This window comes from Saccostrea echinata, unplaced genomic scaffold, assembly GCF_033153115.1.
Source record: "Saccostrea echinata isolate AGI-Se365-2 ecotype Australia unplaced genomic scaffold, CSIRO_AGI_Sech_v1 ptg000029l, whole genome shotgun sequence".
In the NCBI taxonomy this organism is placed as follows: Eukaryota; Metazoa; Mollusca; class Bivalvia; order Ostreida; family Ostreidae; genus Saccostrea; species Saccostrea echinata.
Genome location: NW_026889778.1, coordinates 15,468,854 through 15,476,502, shown reverse-complemented (window position 1 = coordinate 15,476,502; position 7,649 = coordinate 15,468,854).

The following is a 7,649-nucleotide window of genomic DNA, read 5'->3' as shown; positions in this document are numbered from 1 at the left end:
TGGTCTGAAGAATGAAGTATCTTAAAATTTGTGAATAAGCAGTTTAGAGTCATCAAATTATATTTTACTGGATCTGTTTCTAATTTTTCAACATTACCAAATACATAATTAGTAACCAGGTAACGATACGCATACGATGTTTTCACCCGCACTGCCGACGTGTTTATCTGTAGAAATTGAAAGATTAATTAATTGATATTTAAAATTTCATTTGTAATTATCGGAAAGTGTGAAAAAATGGCCTTTTCATTCATGTGTCAAGTGTGGTCTAGAAGATAATTGATTGTGCAAGCCAAACAATGGGCCCTAATTAGAGTAAATTAACAGTTTAGCATTACATACTGAAAAACGGTACATAATTTGTTCATTTTGTTATTATTTTGTTAATTTTTGTTCATTTGATTTATAACTTTATATATTTATCGTACTGATGTAGACGATTTTACTGTGGTGCTAATATTTTAACTATGGCGGAACTATGGCGCTAACATTTTAACTGTGGCGCTACAAAATTTAACTGTGGCTGGGCCGCCACGTTAAACGGCCCATGGAGAATCCAGAATAATTTAACCACTTTATCTCCAATAAACAACATTATACAACAAACTACATACAATATATATGGTATTTGCTTATTAACCACAGTTATCTGGATACAACCGCGCCGCCTTCAAATTCTTAATTTTTTTTTGTTCTGATGTTGTTGTGACTTGCCATGAAGTCATCGTCATCAAAACTCTCTGAGGAAAATTATAAATAACTATTATAAAAAGAGAATGTTTTTACATTGATTAGGAATGTTTTCCTCATGATTCTTAAGTTCTAAAAATTCTTTTTTTAAGAGTTAAAATCTTTCTTGAAATAGATACACTATGACAGAAATTTTGCTTTGTCTGAACGTAAAAACCCTAGCGTGAAGAGTTATCGTTCTTTGCAACAATATGAGTAAAAATGAACATATAGATTAAAGATATAGAACTCTGTTTAATTTGTAGAAAGTTTTATTTTACAATTAAACACGTTGACTAAAAGTTTGTTTTTTTTTTATTAAAAACACCTCAATCAGTAATCTTAATCAATTTAATTTTCTTTTTTACCAGAGGATTCCATTAAAAACTAAATGTTATTCTTCCTTTTCCACAACATTCCATATACATACTTCTGAATGTGTTGTAAAAGTGTAGCTTGTACTGCGCCAGTGTAAGAAACGAAATGCACAGATAGCAGAAGAAATTGCGTTCATGGTGCTATGAACGCAACTGGTGAGTGCAGGTTCATAGTGGGAGAAAACAGAGAACATGCAAATATAATAAAGTATGCGTTTTTGTTAACCCTAGATATAATTCTAAGATAAGAAAAATGGCAATTAAACAGTTTAAATTTTGAGAATAATTTAAAATTAAGGTATTTTGGGGGGGTTTCATTTCTGAAGGACGTGCGCAGATTCAACATCAGTTTCTAAATGTTTACCAGCGAATTTTTTTTTTATTTTAGGATTCTGACTTTTTATATATACATATAAACAATGGACGATGACATTCACCACAAACATCTTTGACCAAAAAATCACTCTAATATCCTGACAAACAAAAAGATATTTCATTTCATATCAATTCTTTTCAATGTGGCATGCCATATCCACTTCTAATGTAGTCTGCAATGAAAATCTAAAATCAAAGAAAATTATTATAAGTGTTTGATTTTTTTTTCCCAGTCTATTATTGAAAACTTTAAGAGTATGTAATACTTGTAATAACATGAGATAAATTTGACTCTTTTCATTAAGCATAATTACAATACAAACTAACGCAAAGGATAGCAAAAAATATTATAAAAAATATATTGCAATATAATTGCTCATCTCTGCAAGCAAAGATAAACATTAATATAAACTAAGTCGAAACAAATATAGCTGGAATACAATTTGCGCAAAAGAATATAAATTCGTTTTTCTACAATGAGATATGAATTACCTTCTTGCTTCTATGCTCTTGTAACATTTTCCGACTTTGGTGCCATCACCACCCGTTTCTTCTGTCGAACTAATCGCTCCCTTTTTTGTTTGAAAAAAAAAAAAAAGAATTATTGATTATGTATTATGTCCTTGATCTAAATAAAGGCAGTTGTTGTTTCATAATAATAAATTAAAACATATCTCTTTGTAGAAATAATTATGTAAAACCCTCACTGTGCAGTTCGTTTAAGATGCCAAATGGAAGTACCTGTGAATTTCTAATATAGAAAATACACTCTTCACAAGAATGAGTGATTCTTTTAAGGACTTAACTATTATCTAGCAAATGTATTGTGGTTTAAACTACATGTTTAGGACGATTAGATTTTTTATTTAGACCTGTCATGTGATGTGGCATATGCATTGATTTTAGCAAATATGTCGGCAGTGTTAAGGTCATCTATACATTCCAATATTGCTAGGACATGACCAAGTTAAAAATATAAGTTTAATCTATAATTATTTTCAACACTCTTTGCAGTTTGTATTAGTGCTGCAAACCTATATAGATTCGACTAAATGCTAAAATTACATTCGTTAGACAGTATGATGAATATTTTGCTGGTCAACTACATTTAATATAGATTTAATAAATTCATTTGCAAAGAGTTCATCAGGTTCGCAGCACTTTTCAAATATCTTCATACTTCTTGACTTTATGTGTGAAAGCTTACCAAGATCCATTGAGGGTATGCTCTTGCAATATATAGATTTATTAAGACACTTATGTTACCCTTCAATGAAGCTGCATACAAATATACGTCTGTATCACTTGTCTAGATAATGTACGGAAAATACATGAATAAAATCATAAAATAGACATTGGATCCAAGTTAATGGCCTTATATATCAGCAGATAATATTTTATTTGATTACAAAATACATTCTTCATTGACGTATAAAATATAACTTTATCAGCCTCTCACTGCATACAGACTGAGTCAAATTTTACTATATGAGAAGTGCATTGCGATCAGTGAATTGTTTATATATTGCTGTGTGGGATTTAACCAACGACAAAAATACATGCAATGATAAGTATTGATATACTTTAGAGTTATCCAAAAGTTTGAAATAGCAAATCATTTCATTTTGTTGTAATTTGAAGAACTAATATTTTTGTGTGATGTCATAGTACACATATCCCGTACAAATTAGGCCCCGCCTCTTTTTCGTATCCTTAACTGTGCTGCGTGGGTCAAGAAAAGTGCTACAGAGTCCTACTATATTGTAACAGAACAATATGTTTTGAGTTAAGCTTGAAACCTTACCAAAACATTTACTTTTTGTACATACAATCGAGGAATTTTTATCAATTCATGTTAACCACACGAATCTAGCAGCAGTTTCCAAGGACTATAGAATTCAGGTTTTCAGTATAATCAGAAATCGTGTTTTAACGTACCGGTATGCGGCGTAGTTTTTAACTTCTGCATCATTCTTGTTGAGAACGAAAGAGGAAAGACTGATCGGGATTTTAAAACATTGTCTTACCTCATTAGAAAAAATTAGAATAAATCAGCGTACCTGATTCTTTATTTCTAATTCCTTATGAATACCACATGGTATTCAAGCTATATACTTTTAAACTCCTATTTCATACATTTGTTTACATGAATTTTTGTAAGTTTCATTTTCACGTGCACTCTGCCAATATTTAATCAACAGTTATGACATCATCAGTTCGATATTTAACACTCATGACAAATATTTCACTATTTATAGCATCCAAAAATGACAAGATTTAGTTTATTTATGATTTACATTTTCCATTCTTTTCTTGAACCTATGATAAAACTTTGAATATAGATATTTAGAAATCGTTGTCTCTAAAGTTTACGTCATACAGCTTATTATGACGTCATATTGTATAGGCAAGTGGAATATCTGGGCTCAACCTTAACATACCCCTGTACTTTCATTGTCTTTTATACTGAAATAATGGGCACGGGTAAGTGAAACAAATATTCATAAATGTATTGCTCAGTCAAAAAGTACCGTTTTCCTAATCCAGTTGATGAAGTCACTGCTAGCTTCTTTGAGAAAACAAGATGATTCCAAGATGGTCTCGAAGTCACATCTATCTAAAAAATACACATAATATAAGCTGTATAGAACTATATATATATAATATTAAGAATTCATTAAAAAAATTAAATTTTAGTTGATTTTTTTAAAGTTTGCATTCATTCTACACTCAGAAAAAAAGACAACAGGGAATGCTTACTCCTCCATTGCACTTCACCCCAACTCTGTTTTCTGAGTCCGTTTTGGCTCTGCTCAAAATTTGAACTGTTTGAATGAGCTTGATCATTATTCATTATCATCACCATCACTATTTGTGATGTAACTTTTGATAATAAAATACCAAACTTGCGGTCTTCGAAACACTTTCATGGGGCATAATGTTATTTTTATCTCCTACTGTAGAGTTTAAAAATTTTAGAGCTTTTGATATACATTCTATTATCAAAGAAGGGCATTAACTTATTTTTTAAAAATATTTTATTTCATTTTAAAGAGGTAAATGTGGTACTCTTTTTATACTATATCATAATGAAACAAGCAGAAAATTTAGTGTTTTATTTTAATTTTATAGATAAGAGATACCTGCATCTTGACCTTTTGGACTGAAATATGTTATAAAATGCATATTTTTTGCGAGGTCATACATTCAAAACTTATTAAAAGACTTTAAACCTACAGAGCAATCTGACTTAGAGATGCAATATTCCATAGTAAGCAGTACTAATTTTTTCTTTTAATCTAATATATTGGGGAAAAATACAAAAAAAAGTATACATAATACACTGTTTGAGGATGTTTTCATGAATTTCACCATCTCCACATCTTGTGTCCTGAGGATATAATTCACATGTATTAATGATAATGACAACGGAGCACATATAAATTGAATTTAACTAATATTTCTATTTATTTACATCGAGTATGCCTATCTTTTAAAAGAAAAATGATGCTTATATTATTGAATTACATACGCATCTATTGGTGCAGAATGCCATCATAGAATATGGAAAGGTTGTTATTGTCTCGAAAACATACATATCAAATGCTTTGGGAATATCATCATAAGACAGAGAATGACAAATGTCTACTTTTAAAGATGATGTGGGAAAAAAAAACAAACAAAGATGATGTGGAAAAAAAAACAAAGAAAATATTAAACTATTGTATCCACTTCAACTATCATGACTTATGTTTTTTGAATGGTTGTTTTGCTAAATGTAAAGATATGAACTAAACAACAGCTTTATATACTACTAACATGATGACTTCGTTTTAAAACAGATTGCATTAAAAAGATATTATTTAAAGGTAACTGTTTGAAATGCAAGGTTTACTCAATATTAATTGCCTAATTAGTATACTAGGATTTATCATTCCCTTGGGTAAAGTGACAGGTACTTATGCTTCAGAGATGAAAGAATATTCCATTCCACTTATTTTCGGCGGATTCACTTTATTTTTTACACATTCTTTAAAAATGAATAATGTTCCTTGAAACAAATACTGAAAAGAGAATTCATTTTTCCACGTTAGACAGCATTCAGTTTTTAAACCCAGAAACTTATCATAAGAACAGGAATACTGTACATGAACATAATCATTAAAGAATACTGTATATTAGGGAAATATTCTAAAACACATTATTGATTTAATATACTTTCAAACAAATGTTATTTGAATCTCAAAAAGTATCTTAACATCCTTATAACATACGTTTATCAATTATGATCAAATTTCCTAAAAGAACGTGATTCAACAAAAAGTACAGTGTAAAATTAATTCCTGGTTCAAATTTTATTTTGGTTACTCTTAGTTGAAGTAGCTGACAATAATAAAAATTCAACTTTTGCACATTAATATGTTGTGTAAAATGTCTTACTGTAGCATCTTCTATTTATCTACTTATATTTACATTTCCAATGTCTTTGTCCGAGATAAAATTACAAATTGTAAAAATACTTTATTTCTACATAAATCTACTGGTTCATCGATAGGCGCGGTTTTAAAAAAAATCACGTGCGGGGCGGGACAAATAGACACAGAAGCGGGGCTATTAGCACGGGAATTTGCAGAATCAGGAGCATGTAAATATAAGGAATAACTGTCAGATTTTTTTGGATTCATGACGATGATCAATCGATTGGCTTGCGTGATAATTTTATGCAAATTATCACGCAAGCCACTCGATTGATCACATCATGAATCCAAAAAATTAGACAGTTATTCCTTAAATATCCAGAATCAGTTTACTTTCCTGGAATACATGTTATAAAGTAATTAAGGTTACGGAGGTGATTTGCATGTCTTTGGAAGAGGGGAGTACAGAGTAGTACATGTGTAATCCTTTCTCTGACATGGTTGTATGAGACCTTTGACATGAAAACTATCAGATTGTCTATATAAATGTAAAGTTTGTCTCAATCACAGATAGTCGCCCGCGTGGCACAGTGGTTAGAGCGTTCGCTCTAGAGTCGCGGCGTAAGGAGTTGATCCTTACGTCGCGGGTTCGAATCCCACTGTGGGACGTGAAGACCGGTCCTTCGGATGAGACCGTATAAACCGAGGTCCCGTGTCGCAGTAGGTGCCGGCACGAAAAAGATCCCTCACTGCTCAATGGCCCTAAGTGCCGAGTATAGGTCAAAATTTGTAGCTCTCCACCGGCAAGTGGTGGCGTCTCCATATGAGTGAAAAATTCTCGAGAGGGACGTTAAACAATAAACAAACAAATAAACAATCACAGATACAGTCTAGCCGTCTTTTTAATTTTTCGTGTAGTATCTATACAGCCGTACGTAGCTTCTAAAATACAGAATGCTCTGAGAAAACGAAAACATCATTTCTACCCTTCTTAATACACACTGTTGGGACCGGCAAAGTTTTTACGGGTATTTAATGATCCATTACTGTTGTAAGGCATAAACAAAGTGCACTTCTGGGATAAATTTGGATAAAGCAGCTTTAACAGACTCTAATGCTGTTTTGAAACATTATTGATTTATCAGAACTCACTGTACTTGCACATAATGCAGGTATCTATAATGCATGCAGCACTGAACAAGCTCTTATTAATCAAGCAGACAGAGATGCATGCGACATCAGAAAGCATTTTTAACAGTCCTTGCGTTTTGACAGATGTATAAACATATGAACCTCATAGTTGTTATTGAGTTCTGCTTAATTGATGATTCGATAAATAGATAAATTTTATGCATATTTGTGTTTTATAAATCTTTAAACAAAATTTAATGAAGGGGTGTGAATCTAAAATACATAACTTGGCACACATTTTTATGTAATTTTTTTTATCTTATTTGAATTAACAAACAAAGATATAAATTCTACCTTTGGGTTTTTAGTAGAATGGAAGAACTTCTCCTTTTATTCATATTCAGCTTACTTTTTCTGACAAACATACTGCAGATCAAAGAATGTTGTCATTGTAATTGGTGTGTTGGGGGTAGGGGAATGGTGAAGAAAAAAACTGAAACCATCTTAAGGTTGTTCCTGACCTATGACATAAAGAATACCTACAATATCTATAAGAATGTGAATTTGGTCTGAATTAATCAGAGATGCAGTCCAGCCGCCTTTAAAAGATTTATGTGTA